The sequence below is a fragment of the Idiotropiscis lumnitzeri genome, chromosome 9, assembly GCF_059441095.1.
Source record: "Idiotropiscis lumnitzeri isolate Australia: NSW breed Sydney's pygmy pipehorse chromosome 9, RoL_Ilum_1.0, whole genome shotgun sequence".
Classification (NCBI taxonomy): domain Eukaryota; kingdom Metazoa; phylum Chordata; class Actinopteri; order Syngnathiformes; family Syngnathidae; genus Idiotropiscis; species Idiotropiscis lumnitzeri.
The window spans coordinates 10,499,412-10,516,374 of NC_142399.1; the positions used below are offsets into that span (position 1 = coordinate 10,499,412).

Consider the following 16,963-nt stretch of genomic DNA (forward strand, 5'->3'; position numbering starts at 1 on the left):
GCCCGAATTCAAAATACGCTCATTATTAACGCGAAGGGTGAGTAGTAACGCCTTGGTAATGTCAAAGCAATGTGGCATCAGACATTTTGATGCAGATCCATTATCATTCAGCCCAGGAGTCGGGCTCAAATGAATACCTGCGCTACCTAATGAGCCCGCAAAAGATGAAGCATCATCCCCCTGTTGTGCAATTAGCTCAGCAAATGACAAGCTTTTTGAAGAGATGATTATTTCCCAGCATGACTGCAGCAAGTGTGAATGCGTGTGGGGTGTTCATTCTATTTCCTTTCCGGGTGACTCTGAATGACAGCGCACACAATGAATGTCAGCATTGTAATCCAAAATAAATAAAGGGGCTTGATGGAAAGTGCACGACTCGATAAAAGGAGCCTCGCCGTCGTATTATTCGTATTATCTGCACCATTGTGTTTCCCGGGGAACAAAGGAACATCCTTTTATTGGAAAGGCAAGGCGGGGACTTCTCATAACGACAGCTTTGTTAGATGCCCCCAAAAACTTGCTGTTTAACTAAGACTTATTATTCCGATATCGCTCCATGAATAATTTGGAACTGGAATTGAAGAATCAGCCCCATAGAGAGGAATAGCGCTGCTGCATGCAATTGTGGCAATCGGAACTTTTTCCCTACTTGGTGCTGGAGCATAGAGGAGGACGAGGCGGCGTAGTGAGGTGGAACTGGCTGTTAATTAACCGTAGAGATTCGATGATGGACACACGAGGCAGTCACACGCTATTTAGCTCAGAGTGCCTCAACACATAATCGCCTGACTCCATTAGAGGATGTCACTGTTGTTTGTTTTTTGTTTTTTTGTTTAATGTGCTTATATTTTGCCTCCTTTTTACCTTCACCTCACATCATTGTACGATGGCTCACTGGGCACCCGTGTTGGCCTTGGCGACCTCTGCTGTCGTGTGTTTCTGTCTTTATTAGCCCATTTGTACCTTTTTGTTCATCTTCTTGTTTGATTTTCTCAGAGATGGAGAGGGCGAGGGAGGGAGGGAGGTCGAGCGAGAGAGATGGAGGGAGACTTTTGGCCCAGAATGTCAATATTCATATGTTCAGTATCTGTGGCTGAAAAGCAAAGTGTGGAGAGTCTCTCGCCAAAATGCACAAGTGCAATGACTGGTGCGATCATTGCCAACAGCTTCTCAAATATCAAAACTCACCTATATTTCTTGCCCGTTTTGTTTCTGTGTATTATTAAAATATAGCTACATCGATCTCAGTAATAACCTATTTCTTTGATTTTGTTGGTTTAATTAAAAAAACGCGCAGATCCCAGAATTGATTTTGCTTAACTTTTCACTGAATAATGCATAAACGGTAGGGACAAAATTCCGGCATTGGCTATGATCTAAATTTGTGTTTTTCTGCATTTCAGCACCGACTGAGTGTTATTTTTGCAAAGTCCCCTTTTGTCCTGAATCTTATTTGGATATGCACGTGCTGCGCCTGGTGAGTGTCGTCTCACGCCGCCTCAAATGCGTCTGTCGAAAAAGGAGTCTCACTCCAGTTTGGGAAAACGCTTATTATGCATTGCATGCAAATTGCATCATCTCCACGGCATCATCAAATTAGTTTTGGGGAGCAAACTAAGCGGTGATTGCACTCCATACTTCACTTTTGTCTTCACATTGTCGTGTCGTGTTGAGTTCAATTTGCGGATAACTAATTCAAAAGTTTGGTTGTCCTTCAATGTGTAATAACACAGATTGGAAAAAAACAAAACAAAAAAGTTTTTGTTATTTAGCTGTCAAATGCCAGACAAATAATTTGTTTTGTCCCTGACATCTGACGTGCACAGCGAAAGTCATAAAACGGAATGCTGTTTATTGAGCAGTCCAAAAAAGTCTGTCAAAGTTAACACAAATCATTTTGGGGGCGGGGCTGGCAAGGAACCATTGCGTTGCTGTAAAAGTTTCTTTTTCTAGCCTGCCGTGTACAAAAGATAAACGAGGAGTCTCTTTGCAATAAAAGATGGTTAATAGGAGAAGACGGTTCCTCTTTGAACATGTCGCTTAGCAAAGCCGACGTGGCGCTCGCGGTGCAGAACGGCCGTCGACTCATTTGCGAGTATCCTGTGACAATGAACTGTAAATAATTTGAAATGAAAAGTCAACAGCTATTAACCTGACAGGCCTGTTGGTTCAAGGGAGCATCACTGACAACTCAAACTCGGAGTTGCTGTTTGGAAAAGAGCAAGCGTTAAGGAAATAAGCAAATAAAACCGGGAAAAGGAACGTTAATGTTGATTTCATTTTGAAACTGTCGACAAAAAACTGTCAAATAGAGCCACTGATTATTATTATTATTTTTACTTTTATTTTTATTTTTATTATTTCCTGAGCCCCAGTCCCTTTTTGGAGTCAAATGTTTTTATTTCTTTTCAGGCGGATGTCCTGCTAAAATAATTTCAATTTTGTCTTCATTTAGTTCTCTCTCATCCAAGTATTTATTTGCTCCAGACACTGGCACATTCGTTGGGCTGCCGTCATCTGGTGACGCAGACACATAAATTTGTGGATTATTTGTCCTATGCAAATAAAAGAACAGAACAGAAGAGGACCAAGAACTGACCCCTGCGGCACACCATAGATTATGGCCACTCTGTCAGGTGCTTAACTGCCAATCAAACAAAATAACTCCGGCCTTCTAAACAAAACCTGAATCTTTTTACGGACTGTTCCAGAGAGTCTATTTCAGTGGTCGAGTCTTCTCTGTCATCCACACGAGGATGATATGAAGAGATAAGTGCCGAGGAGTTTCGTCATTTAGTGGCAAACTTGATTGAACAGATAAAAATAAACAAGATGACGAGCGTGTTTGAACATGCTAATCGCAGGTTCGGTCCGTCCGTCATTGCTCTTTTATCCTCATATCTCTTTAAGTCTTTTGATCAGGTCACGGGATGTTAATTAATATCCCGTTACCTGATTCTCTCTCTGCCAGACACATTTTAGGAGGAATATTATTTTGACCTTGAGTTCATATTGTTTCATGTAGAAGACAGCATCGGCATTTAAAAATCTATATTTTTTTGGATGATTGTGATACAGCTGAAAAATGTCGGTTGCCATGGCAATGACAATATTCTCATGCACTGAAGCTGTTATTTTAAGCCACAGTTCAGATGTTCTGTCGCATTGAGGCTGAATGGTGTGAAAGTGAGAAACTGTATGAAAACTCGTCTCCCATTTGCCTTAAATGATCTTTCAAGAGAGAGAAGTGAGAAAACAACACGAATAACACAAGAATATGGTTGTTTCACACCAGCCGAGGTGGTTGCCTCACAAGAGACATGAGATCTGAATTGTCCTTCTCTGGCGGCATGGGACCTGATAGTTAGTTTGTCAGACTCAGATGTTCTGGGTTCGAGACCGTGTTTGTGACTTGTGAGGGTTGCTCCGGTTGGAGCCATTTGCTTTGTCGACTTTACACAAATTTGGAGCTCAGCAACATGAACAAGTGAATCTGATTTTTTTTTTTTTCCACATAGTGCCATTATGCCCACAGCCAGTTTTCTATGGCGCTGACGATCACCTGGGAAGCTAATGCGAGATGTGAACATGATCTAACAGCGGCGCTGGCTAAGTCTACTGAGCCTGAGGCGGGATGTCACTGCTTCTGGTCTGATTCTATGAAGACAGATTGACTGCAACTGTGGATCCGCTGAGACGGAACTCTAGCAATAGGTCATCTCTGACAATGTCATTTTTTGGAGTCAATTTTGGTACCCCCAAGTTCGTACGTTTTCACGGGTGTAAACACGCTTGCTAAAATTAATTTCCAGTAATGTTGAAGCTCCCTAAAAGCTGATGTGGAAAATAATCGACAGCAATGACAACGCTGCCAATTAAATGTTATGACGATAACCAATGTACAAGAGAGCAAATGTGAAAGTCATGGTCGGAGCTCAGGCTCATAACGTGAGAGGTTGACGAATCTGCCAGGAAAGCTCCATTTGTCTTTTCCACATCAAAAATACTGTCAGTCGCGCAATGAAAAAAACATTTGATCAACATCAATTGTTTGAGTTGTCTACTGTTTACAAAGGAGACTGCCCACAATGCACGAGGACGCCTGATGACATCACCTAGACAAACAAAATGGTCATGTAGGCTCACGTTCATCTATTAATCGCTCACATCCCGGATGTGGATTCAACCTTAATTTCCTGGTTCAAACTCTTTGTGTGTTTACTCAATTTTTATTGATCGCTGCTGTATAAACCGGATAAATCTGATTGTCATTGTAAAAGTGCGTGTGGCTGGCAGTGAAGGAAGTGCATCACCCCACGCGGGCGACTTTATGTTGTGATCTTTAAGTGACTTAATGAAGCACAGAGTTTACTACAGAGTCTCCTGTCGCAGCTCATGGACACAAAGCAGAGGAGGACAGAGTCATATATATATATATATATATATATATATATATATGTATATGTTTCTCTTTTCATTCCTTTTCCCCCCACGTTTTTGCTCTGTCGTCATCGAGACACCGACGTCAGTTAAGTAATAGAAGATGAAGCCATCAAAGCTACATCTTATTTTGAATTTCTCCATCGCAAGATGTGGTCTCGCTTCTGCGGGAACAAACGCTGTTCTTATATTCACTGTTTATCTCCGAGCACTGACTTCAGCTTTGGACTAATATAATCGCTCTCAGCGCTGTTTAAATAAGCTGAAGGGCCTACAAGCCTCCTCGCTTGCGGTTGACGTCCCGAAAGCGAGACAAGCTGGGGACCTTCGAGGGGGAGGTACTGGAATGATGGTTCCTGTCATTACAGTGAATACAATTAGATTTGATGTACAACTTTCTCCTCTTTGGTGAACTTTCTTAAGGGGAACACCTGTGTTCCACGCATAATATGTAATAATAATAATAATTCAGTATGGTAGCATATGAATAACGTGACAAAATGAACTTCAACATCATGACTTAAGTAAACATTTTGATGCAAATTTATTGTAATTAATTATGGTCATGTGATGACATTTTCTGTTCTACTTTGTGAAGAAAGTAATGTTTTTCCACAAGACTATAGGAGGGATTTATTCGATGTTTACCCCAACTATACAAATTATATCAAAAACGTGCAACCAAAATTAGCGAGATTTATTTTTAGTTTTAGTTCATCACTTTCTCCAGACAACAATTTCTTTACCTAAGAATTTCCTATGAAAATGCACCAGCATAGCAGAGATGAACTAAATTCCTAAACAGGCACAATGAGGCTTCTACTGGAATGAAAATCAAGACGTGCCCTTGAGCGCAGCCGCACTTTTCATGAAAAGAGCCCTAAAATGTGATCCTTGACATGAAATACCTTCAGTGACAATCCTAACCAGAAGTGCCATCGACGTCAATTGTCACCAATGTCAATTGCCATCTGCATCCACTGCTCACTGTGTGTCACAAATGCGTGTAAGCTACGAAAACATTGCGGCGCTCTGGAAATGCGATCGTTGCAAGCCGCTTGTGATTGATCAAAGCTGTTTGGCACATAATATCTACGCAAAGGGTGTTGCAAAATAAAGAAACGTTGAGGGAGCTCATTTCAATTCGGAACTAGAAGCAGCAAGGTAATGTGCGTACGCACACATGCTCGCCCACACACTACAAAATACTACTGCTGAATAGTGTGCAAATAGTTTACGTTTGTCAAACGTAAAAGAAAGAGTTGAAAGGGATTTTCCTACCGTGACCTGTTCAGAAACAGTTGGGACCGACAATCGAAAAATGGCAAAACTGTTCAAAATTTGCGATCGATAATCATTGCGTGCAATAAACAAACTGTAGTTTAACTGAAGACTGTGCATGTGACTCGGTCTTTGTCCGTACTTCAACTTCCTGACCAAAATTGAAGTTTGGAAACACTTTGCAAAGCCTGAAGTTAATCGCACCAGAGGGGGAGACTTCTTTCTGCATCGTGAGAATCATTAGAAGCTGCAATTTGGTTCGCTGAGAATGATTTCTATGGCTAGGCCACCCACGTCGTCTTCTTGGATGTTGTACCTTCCCACTCTTATTAGCCACATTGGGTACAGTACGTATGTCATCAGCCAGCGTTCTCATCACTCTCCATCCTGCTAATGTCCCTGCCAGTTGCGGCGGAGGGCGACTATTACACGCCACAGATCATCAGTCAGGGGCCCACGTAAATACTGGCACTTTTATGACGCCGCGTATTAGCCCGGCGGTGATTTAGCATCGTGGGTTTTTTTGCATCGTTTGGACGCCTGGCGCCTCTCGTGCTCTGTCGTAGCCTTCGGGCGTGATTGGACGGATCGCCGTCCTGATATTTTCACATTTGTGTCTTCATGGCGTTTTCTCGTCGTCGCCCCCTGCTGCCCTGGATGATTTTATTTTCTTAGTTTCTTTCTTTCTTTGCAGATCCATTACTTTACCATTCAAGCCTCATTAAACAGCCAGCTCATCATATCTAAAATATAATTATAGGCTATAAACTTTGTGAGGCCACCGGAGCACCGCCACCTGCTGAATGTGGAATCGAAAGAGGCCAGTCTCGCTAATGGTATTTCATATTTATGCATGCACATTTCTTAATTGTCTTTTAATAACCGAGTGTTTAAATGTACAGTAATATTAACAAGAGCAACAATTGCATTGGAAAATGACTTTTGCGCTTCATAATAACGCTGCTTATGGAAATAATGCTGTAATGGGAATTGAAAATGTAACGACCTGCGTTCAAGGCTCATGCTTCTTTATGGTGTTTTATACTTTCTAGTCCTCCGAGCCCAAAACATGCCGTAAAGAAAAGAAAAAATACAATTAAGCATGGTTGTTGTTGTTTTTGTCACTCCAAAATAAAAACGTTACCTCAGCCAGGCTGTCTCACCAGAACAGTTTTAATTGCGGAACGTTCAGTGGTTTCAGTATCAGCCGGTTGATAGTTGAAGGTCAGAGCCGGCTGAAAGTAATAATAGCACGGCGCTGAACAAGAATACAGCCACAGTCCAAAATAGTGCACCGAAGATGCTGCGTTGGCAAGGACGTTGAGTATTGATCACATCTAGTGAGAAGTCATCAACCCGGCCGGCGCTCCTGCTGCTTCATTCCACATTATCGTGCTCAACCGTGTGTTGTTAATGTGCAGCCACAAAGAAATATACTGCACAATATTAACAATGATGGCGATCTTGCGTTAGAAAACAACATGTGACCCAAACATTTCCAGTTTTTCTGATTTGCAAAGTCAGAATTTGTGACTATATTATGGTTAACGATCATAATAATCAAATAAAAAACTAAGTGCCACATAACATTCATTTTTAAGTGGTAGTGCCCGTAACTGACATTTGACAATCACAGTTTTCAAATAATAAAATGCAGCAAGAGACCCCATTCTTAGCTGAAGACACAAAGAAAACGGTGTCTTATAAAAATAATTTAAACAGGGTCTAGAACTTCAACTGAAGCACTCTGAGACTTCTCAATATGCATTCCTGTCGACCACGTGAAGATTCACGTTTTCAATCTTGAAATACAGTCACAATTTTGCGTTTTTGTTAGCTAAAAAAAAAATATGTACCTGTACATTCTGTGCTGTTGACAAAGTGTTATCTAGCTTCAAAAACGACACCCAGTCCGTTAGAAGAGAGACCCACAAGGCTTTGTCTCTGTACGAGGTCCCCAAATTGAATTGTTGTATTTATGAACAGTTTGCCATGAAAATATTAAGAAATAAATATGGCAATAAAATATGTTTAATGAAATCTAGAATTTTTATTCATTTATTTATTTATGATTATTATTTTTCTAATAAAAACAAGTAGTCATTTATGTTCGTTGAAATGAATTTCAAATAATAATAATGACTTACGTTAAGTCAAGAAAGGTTGTCTTTATTTTATGTTTCATTAAAATTGTTAGTTTTTCAACACCACTGTTGAAAAAAAATACTTCAAATTAAGTTTTGGCTAAACTGGTTGTCAAGTTTATTTTAAGCGGACTTCAGTTGATTGTAGCTAATCCTCCATTTTCGCCAACTCCAAGTGTTTCATTTCATATGGCGCTTCGGCTGCAGTCCGGGTGTTCTGTGGCCTTCCTCTTTGCAACAGCTCCGTCATCTTTTTTTTTTTTTCTTTCTTGGAGCTGCCATAACAGATTTGGCCTGCGGCTGCGGCTGCGACGACGCGGTGTTCATGTGGTGCTGCTGGTTATCACAGAATGAGCTTGGAGATGAGATGAAACCACCATGACTTCCCTCTGGAGAATTGGGAAATCGAATTTAAAAGCTATTTTAGGCGCTGGTGTCAGGTACAGTCACGTCACCTGGGTTTGCCGTGATTGGTTGAAATAGAGGATGGAATATATGCATCGGGGGGTGTTCTGTGGGGCTGCCGTGCGCTTGACGGGAGCAAGGGGAGGCATGAGGAGCCCGTTGGTGTACGGTGTGTGCGGTGCGTCCATATTTCACATCTCATTGGAGTGTGGACAAAAGAATATTTTTCCAGTTATAAATGCATCATCATAATCCAAGATTAAAATGACTTTTTTGTATTCAACGTATTATTATTCAAGAACCACTTTATTCAAGGATCAAGAATTACTCAAAACTTTACTTATCACTAATTAATTATAACTGTTGACTTTTTTTGGAGAAGGGGTGAGCATTTACTTCTAGGCCATTCGTTACCATGACAACTGCCCACTAAAATATTGATGTTAAATTCACGCAATTTTAAATGGTCAGGTGGTCACGCAGAATAAAATCAACTGTATCCTAATTATTATTATTTTTTTTTTAGTAAAGTCTTCTGCTGCCATCACTGCAACATTCAACGGTTCATTTCCTTGTGGTTAACTTTCTGCTATGGTGGCTTCGATCCCATTTGAAAGTTTGAAATTATCCTTCCACTTGAAGTTGTCCTGACTCTTTTCCATCACTTTGTTGATTGTCTGCTTCTTTGGCGTTTTCGAGCGATGACAGCGCGACGACGTCTGTGTTTGCATTCCTGTAAATGTCTTGAGTGAACGAATGAGAAGCGCGCGGTATGCGTAGTTCCTCGATTTCTAGTGGCGTTCTTATGTAAGTGCGTGTTTGCGCGTGTGTTCTGTAGCAATGGGCTCCGTCACATGTGACAGCTCTGTTGGCTTGCTGCTGTTTTGGTGCCTACGCGTTGCAGCAAATGCAAAATCAGACCGAGAGGTTTTTTTTTTTTTTTTTTGTTTTTTTTCCACTTACTTGTCCTCCTTGAAAATTGTGAGCGCACCATATGACCCTCTCGTGATCAGTGTAATCATTTTGCAATCAAGCATGATTTTGTATGTATGTATATGATAGCAATATACGGTATAGTACGGACTTTTATGAGGCAGTCTTTGGAAACTCAAGAAAGATGAGGGTTTTTTTCCCACTTCCTGAGAAGTTGCAGTTTTTGACATGTGAGGATTCCGCCTGACTAGAGCTCAGTTTTGCTGAAAAACAAAAATGAAGAATCCAATTTGATCATAACGGTGAATAGAGTGCACTTATAAAGCGATTTATTTACGCCGTATGTCGTCCAAAAGACTTCATATTCACACTTTGAAAGCGGGGCGTACCAAGACGACCGACGCCCTAATGTTGCCGCGTCAAGCGACGGAACGCTTTTCCTTTTTAGTTTAAACTAGCTTACTTTAACCTCCAGGATCCTTTGCCGCACACTTGCCCATGGCAGCGCCCAGGGTTGTTTTTCCCGATGGGAAAAAAAAAAAAATCCTCCCCATAGTCTGTTTTAGGCATCCATCCGTCAGGCCTTTTCAGGGGAATACTCAATTTCTGCCCGATTATCGGTTTGTATGCGTCTCATTTCAAGAGTCCTCTCGTCATGCTCAAGCTTGTTTACACTCCAGCGAGTGTGAACGCTCACCACCCCCCACCCTTCCCTCGTCTCTCCGGTATGCCTCCAATAGACGTACGTTTGCACTTCCTTTTAAGGATTCATCGCCCATTGCCCGTTACCGACATGTGTGTAGCATCTGCGTGTGTTCACCCAAAGGCCCCCAAACAGGCACAAAGCGTCACACGGCAGAATTAACCGTCACGTGAAAACAAATCGCCAAGGCTGGCAGGTTGGTATTTCAAAGTTTGGATTGAGCCGTCGGTCGGCCAACGGCGCTCCGCGTTGACATGACCGTAAAAGAAACTCGAGGCTAATTTATAATGCAGCCACTTTTGTTTTTGAAGCCAGGCATGCGCTGGCCCTCATCCAATTGCATATTTACTGGAAGAGGAAGAACGAAAGAAGGCAGCGCTGGAAGCTTAGGCATCTTCAAGCGTTTCGCTTTGACACATCCCCGTTTTTCTTCGGCACTCTTGATATTTCTCTTCACGTGACGCTCACATTGCACAGGCATTTCTCGATGTAGTCGAGTGCCATGTCCAAAGAGTTCCAGACGCTTGTTGCTCTGACTGTCAGAAGCCGAGACCCACCGCAGAGGTGAGGAAGTGTGTGAAATCCCATGAGCCTTCAGTGCTGCTCACAACACATCTTGGTTTATATTTTTCTTCTCACCTGCTATTTTAAGTCCAAATCTCACCGGCAAGAAGAAACACGGAGCACTCCAAAAAGATACAAAAATCGGACAACTCAGTCATTGCATCAATTAGATAAAATAAATAAACATTAAGATAAGCATGCTAGTTGTTTGGCCCATTAGGAAGATGTTTGAATCTTGATGTTTCCGGTCGTGTCGTTGATATGGCCAAATCAAATATCACATTACGCAATACAAGCCACCAACTAATAACAGCTCGTATGGGGGCCCCATGCGGGGATTCCCAACCTGTAATTGCCCGAGTTGCCTCTCCTGTTGCCACATCTCATCTCTATTTCTGTTACCACCTGCTGTGTCACTTGAAGTACCTGTTTGAAATCCTAGACTTAATGCTGGGAAAACGAAGCTTCAAATTTGCTTCATGAACCAGTTGCATTTTTTTAACTTCTCAAGATGGAATTCTCTTTTCAACATTGGGGTGAACGTACACTGATTTTGCATTTTTTTAAACCCTTTTTTTTTTTAAACCAAAAGCGCCATCAAGAGTGAAAAAATTTTTTCTGTTTGGTCAATTGTTAGGTGTTGTCTTAGTCTCAGGATGTCAAAATGTGAAGTGCATGACTAGTTTTGAATATCAATTGTAAGGACTGGTCGATGTTTGTACTCAACGCTTGTCAGTTTTGCGCTTCAGCTCCAATTCAGCTGCGGAAAGTATTAAAACATTGAACGGTTGGATATTTAATGCATTAGCAAGTTTAGAGAAGCTCAAATTGAGTTAGCATGTTAAGGTTTGCATTTGAGGTTCAACCTGGGGGCTGTTTTATTTAATTTTATTTAATTTTATTTAATTTTATTTAATTTTATTTAATTTTATTTAATTTTATTTAATTTTATTTGAACATAAAATGAACATGATTATCCCAGCCTGGTTAAATGAGGTCACTTTTTGCAATCACGCAATTTTTATTTTGAGCTGAACCTAAATTATACAGTGATGTCTAAATTACTCATGTAATGCATCTTTTTTTTGGGGGCGGGGGGGTAAACAGTCTTTCTGGCTAACTGCTTTCAGCGGGATTCCACTTGCAGACATCCCTGGCACCCGACGTAACCTCTCACTCTCATGAATATTCTTATGATTCCAGTTCCCCGCTTTGTTTCGTACGTGCAGCCAGCCCCCGTCAAGCCGCCGTCTGTTCCTGGAGCTGTCGGTGCCAGAGTGAGAAGCCTCTCTGCTCCACTAATCTGGATTGCAGCAGCAGCAGCGAGTCACCTCAATAAAAGAGCAACTCCTGGCTGCCCGGGATCATAAAGGAGAATAAACAAGGTTAGGCAGAATAATTATGCTGAGCTGCTTCCTGGTATTAAGGGACTGGCATGACTTTGTCAGTCCAATACACAGAGCAATCCTTTAGAGGTCATGTCTTGCACCTAACATGTTGAGTCTGACTCATAAAAGGGTTGTTATGCGGTACAGTATGTTGCTGCAAGCAGCATTCCATCAATTTTACAAAAAAAAAACTTAAGGTGGATTGCGGCCCGTGCAAGGACCGAAATATCTGAAAACTTGCAAATGTGGTGTTAAATAAATGATGCGTTACGCAAGAGTTCATGCACGCCTCCCGCGGGTTGGCGTGGAAACTGAACGTGTGAACAGCAAATAAATAAATAAACAAACTTCACTCTGCTGTTTTGTTGTTGGCCAAGCTTGCGTCACGACACCATTGGGGGGGTGAGGTTGATGGCGGGGAGGTCTCCATGCGAGCTGATTCTGTCGTCGAATACCGGACAGATTTCGTTGGAATTTATTTTGTTTCTGCATTATTTTCCACCAACAGCAACATTCGTGAATTCAACTTGTAAATCTTGAAACCACTTCTACAAACTTACCCGGAATTGATCAACTTAGCCCAAGTACGAAATAGTGCCGAGGCCCTCTTGGATTTGTGTATTTTTCTTCCAATTAATTTCTCAATTATCAACTTTCCTCAGTGCGTGTGTCATAGCAATAATTTTGAGGTCTTCAATATGACCCCCAAAAACTCACCCGGATGTACTCTGCGGAAAGTTAGAAAATCCCCGAAATGGAACGTAGCCGAGTCCATTTTGGTTTGAAGCAGCCATTTTGGGTGAATTCCAGAACTTGAATTTGTACTCCTGCTGGAGGATGAGTCGCAATTTGATGACCGTTTTGAGGACTTGTCACCGAAACGTGAGTGCGAAGGCCCACTCATCGCCAAATGAAGTCTGTAAAGCACTCTCATCACATCCACAGCACTTATATGCTCATGGGAATTGTTCAATAATGTAAAATAATGCCAAAGTGTTGTTCCGTCATGAAATTTTTCTCTTTTAGCAGGTCCAATACGAGCATTTAAAAACATGCACAATATTTATTTATTGAAAAACACAGAGACAGCCCAAAAAAGGAGAGCGAAATGCTCGCGATCCAACAAAGTGGCTAATTGGAACGCCAATTAACGTCTTTGCTAATGCTCGGATGCATTCTACTGTTTTCTCGTTTATCATATCAACACGGAGTTCGGTGAAAAACCTCATGAAAATAACAAAACAAAGACGGATTACTGTAAAGCGACGACAAAAAAAAAAAAAAAAAAGCCTAGCACGGAATAATTTATAGCGTTGAACTTGTGACCTTGGTTTTCCTCCCACTTTCAAACAATCATAAACATTCTCCCATTGGTGTTTGGTGTTTGCTGAATACACGGCGAGAGCACTCGAAAAACACGCTGCGATAAAAGCCTCCTTAAAGGGCCATTGAGGCTCGCAGGGAGCGAGCCACGCTGCAACGTTTCCAGGTGGTAATTACAAAGTGATTAATGTCTAAGACGTAATCTCCCTGAGGCGCGAGATCATAGATTCCATACCACCATTTGAGAAAACAGGAACATGTCGTCAATTTTATTCACAGCGCACCAATTGACAAAACAACTATACGGATGGCGTCTTCGTTCCAGTGAAAGCGAAATCCTTCAGCATAACCGAGAGATTGACCCCTTGCTGTGGCATCGTGGCTGCGCACCGGTGCACCACGCAAGGTCCGTCACGGCATGGATGAGTGAGTTGGATGTGGATGACTGGCCTGTGCAGTCCTGACCTCAACCCGATGGAACACCTTCGGGATGACAGCACTTAAAAACAACTTTCAAAGCTTGTGGAAAGACAGTCGAGGCTGTTATGGCGGGAAAGGGGTGCGCTGATATCATATTAAAAGCGATGGATTAAGAAGGATGTGGCATCTTAACTGCACATACTTTTTTTTTTTTTTTTTTTTTTTTGCCATTCCGAAGATGGAATGGCTGGTCAGCTGTGTTCATGTGACCTATTCCAACCGGACACAGCCTGACTGTCCGGATTGGCCAAAGGAAAATACCACCCGAATGAAATAAAATTCAGATTTGCCGTTTTAGTCCGAATGAGGTGTTTATATGGCGCATTTTGATTCACTTTTAATTTTTAATGGGAACACGTGGCTACAGAAAATCGAGGAAACAATGATAGCGTCTATCGTCACAGATGGAAATATCTGAACTGAAAGAAAAATAATACCGCCCTCCAGTGATACCAGTAACATGTAACTTGGTAAAGTAATCAGACTACGGTTACTTGGTATGATCACAATTTGTCACCGCGCAAAAATTGAATCACATATTCTCCTAACACGCATGTACGTGGAACAAAACTAATAATTAACACTTTGAAGTACGTTGCACACAGTACTATTGACAAAGTGTTATCTATCTTCAAAAACAGTAAAAACATACAGATCGTAGCACATTCAAGCTTTAAATCTCAGAATAAAATGAATTTACAGTCAAATGGTGGAATGTTTTGAGTAGGCAAAACGTGGGCTGAAGCATGCAACAGACGAGACGGACAAAACCAAAGCACGAGATCGGGCGGCCGGAGGGATTTGGCGTACAGACATAGCCTATCATCTTTAATTTCCACACAGACGATCCAGTTCTTAAAGGGAAAATCTGCAAAAGCCGCAAATTCTATAATAGTTTTAAGTGGGACTTAGTCAAAGATAAACGCAAGTGATAAGCTCACGTCGGTGCACGATTTACCCGTTGGTCAATTCCCGTCTGTAATTAGAGACAGCTGGAGAGATGGACCAAGCAGATGGTTTCCCCTCCAGGCTCGTGGTCGACCTGCTTTTGATGTCCGTCCGTATTCGCCGTCCGGGTCCCCCTCCACCTTGCCGTAGTGCACGCCGGCGTAGTTCTTGGCTTGCAGCCAATGGCGAGGAGCAAAAGCTTCCCTCCCTTAAATCTGCCTCACGGACAATGTGTCAACTTCAAGAGCCAAGTCGGATGATCTGCGCTCAGTTGCAGCAAATCCATCTTCTTCCGTCTTGGCTGGTTCTTGTCAGTGGGGAGGACTTGACACATGGCCTTGTGCTCTTGCACGAGTCCTGCGCGCAATTTTTTTTAAATTTCTTTTTTATTTTGAGAAAGCCAGATTCTGGTTCTGCATACGAATGTTCCTTATTGTCTACTACACCGTCACCATATTACGGAAAGTGTGATTTATTTATTTTGCCGTGTGTTGTCACGGCAATTGGTCCTTGCGTGTTGTTTAGGCCGGCATGCTAACAAATAACTACCAATGAGCCGCATGTGAAAGTGCTTTGTTTGTGATGAATAATTTAACGAGTGGATTCAGTCGTTTTCTAACGTGGTTTTGTGACATGTTAACGCTTTATGATCCTTTCGGTTTTAAGTGATTTGCCACCATCTTATGGCGTTTATGTGCAATTAAAAACTCTTTAAGGAGGGGTGGGGTTGGCGGGGGGTATTAATTAGTCAAGGCTTTCAGCTGTTCGCTACAGGGCTCCGTCCAAATCGTCTGCCGCAATATGTCGGGCGGCACCGAGATCTTGTGGAAGATATGCAGAATGCTAATTTCCATTAGCCCGTCTATGGCATTTCATATCAAATGTTAGCATTAAGTTAGCTCATTTTCATTACAAAAAAACAAACAGTGTTTAAATATACACTGTTTAATTTAATTTTTTCTACTGGTCCATACATTGAATTCATGCCTTGACTTGCCAATCCGTCATTATTTTACCAAAACATGTAGGCGCCCGTTTCAGGTGGTTCATTTCAATGATATTGGTCAAATGAGGTGACTAAATTCAGTTGGTTGAAACTATTTACACTGAGCAATCCTTCCTCCGCCATCTTGACAATAAAGAGACGTTTGAGGACATTTATGAGCCTACAAATGTCTTGCTGGAGTGGTTGGGATGCCCTGCTGGATGTCACATTTGGTGAGTTTGCAGCAACAGATTTCACCTTTACTATCTTTACTATCTTCCTTTACAAACAGAGTTTTATGTTCAAGTGCTAAAAGGGGAAGTTCATGTAGAAGTTCAAGTCTCTCCCGTCTTTTGGAGGAGTCTGCGTTCGTGCTTCGCCGAGGTGAACGAGCTAAGCAGTCACGCTACGGTGAAAGCGAATCAATTTATCCACAGCAATTTTTGAGAAACTCAACTCATTAGTGGAGCCGGGACGCTCAAGCGCACATTTAATGCTCGTTTCTCGCCGCTTATGTTGCTGATAAATAGTTTGAGTTATCTAATGATGCGCTCAGGTACGCTACACGGAATTACTCATTTACATTTCATTTACTTCTAATTTACAAAATGTAGTGGTGTACTGCTGTATCAAGAATTTTCCTGTCCTACAGAGATTTTGGGTGATGAATAAATGACATAATATATATTATGTATTAAAGGGGAAGTAAAGCCCCACAAATTTTTGACGAGAATGTTCTACGCAGGCCCGCTAATCGAAACACGGCGTTCTGAATAATATTATGTTATTGTATGGCATAATCCTCACGTTTTTAGCCAGCCGGGGGGGGCGGCCATTTTGCCTTTTTTTTTTTTTTTTTTTTGCTAAGGACTCAGGAAATGACTCAGCTTCAGAAAATAGGTAAATGGCGATTGGTCCTTGGCACGTTTGTTCAATCAGCAAGTCATTTTTAACACTTTAGATTGGTCAATGTGTAACGATAACACCCAGGTGTGCGAGTTGAGCAACAATATAGATTTTTGAATAAATATGAACTTCAGATAATAAACGGCTGGATGGAAGTGAAACCGGTTTATTTCCACGCTCTACCTGATGATCTGCAACGGGCAAAGTGGTTTTGAAGTACTCTACTAGGTCGTCGTTTGTGCGTGCGTACACAAACGTGGTGTGTGCGTTGTCAACGAGTGATTAATCAGCGTGTACTTCCTGTTCTGCGGTCACTCAGCGATAATTTGCATCCTGTACGGCAGCAATTCTGCACAGTTATCTCCGAATTAGCTTATGTAACATGTACCGCTTTAGAATGAACTTTTGAGATTGATTGACATGAGTCTTGAGTTTAAAGTGCTTATTTTCAACCCAGCAACAT

The 16,963-nt window shown here is 41.7% G+C and overlaps 2 protein-coding genes across 4 annotated transcripts in view; one reads left to right on the forward strand and one right to left on the reverse strand.

The window, feature by feature from the left end:
* chrm3a (cholinergic receptor, muscarinic 3a) overlaps window positions 1-16,963 on the forward strand; it is a 66,886-nt gene that overhangs the window by 41,272 nt on the left and 8,651 nt on the right. Inside the window, exon 3 of one of the 3 annotated variants that reach the window (XM_088305382.1) lies at window positions 11,674-11,855. The exons of 1 other annotated variant lie outside the window; for it this stretch is intronic. The gene's annotated coding sequence lies outside the window, so the exon portion shown is untranslated. The remainder of the gene's footprint in view (window positions 1-11,673; window positions 11,856-16,963) is intronic. One more of the 3 variants, XM_088305383.1, reaches the window with a different exon arrangement.
* The window catches only part of rgs7a (regulator of G protein signaling 7a), a 147,194-nt gene that overhangs the window by 18,542 nt on the left and 111,689 nt on the right, over window positions 1-16,963 (reverse strand). The window lies entirely within an intron of this gene.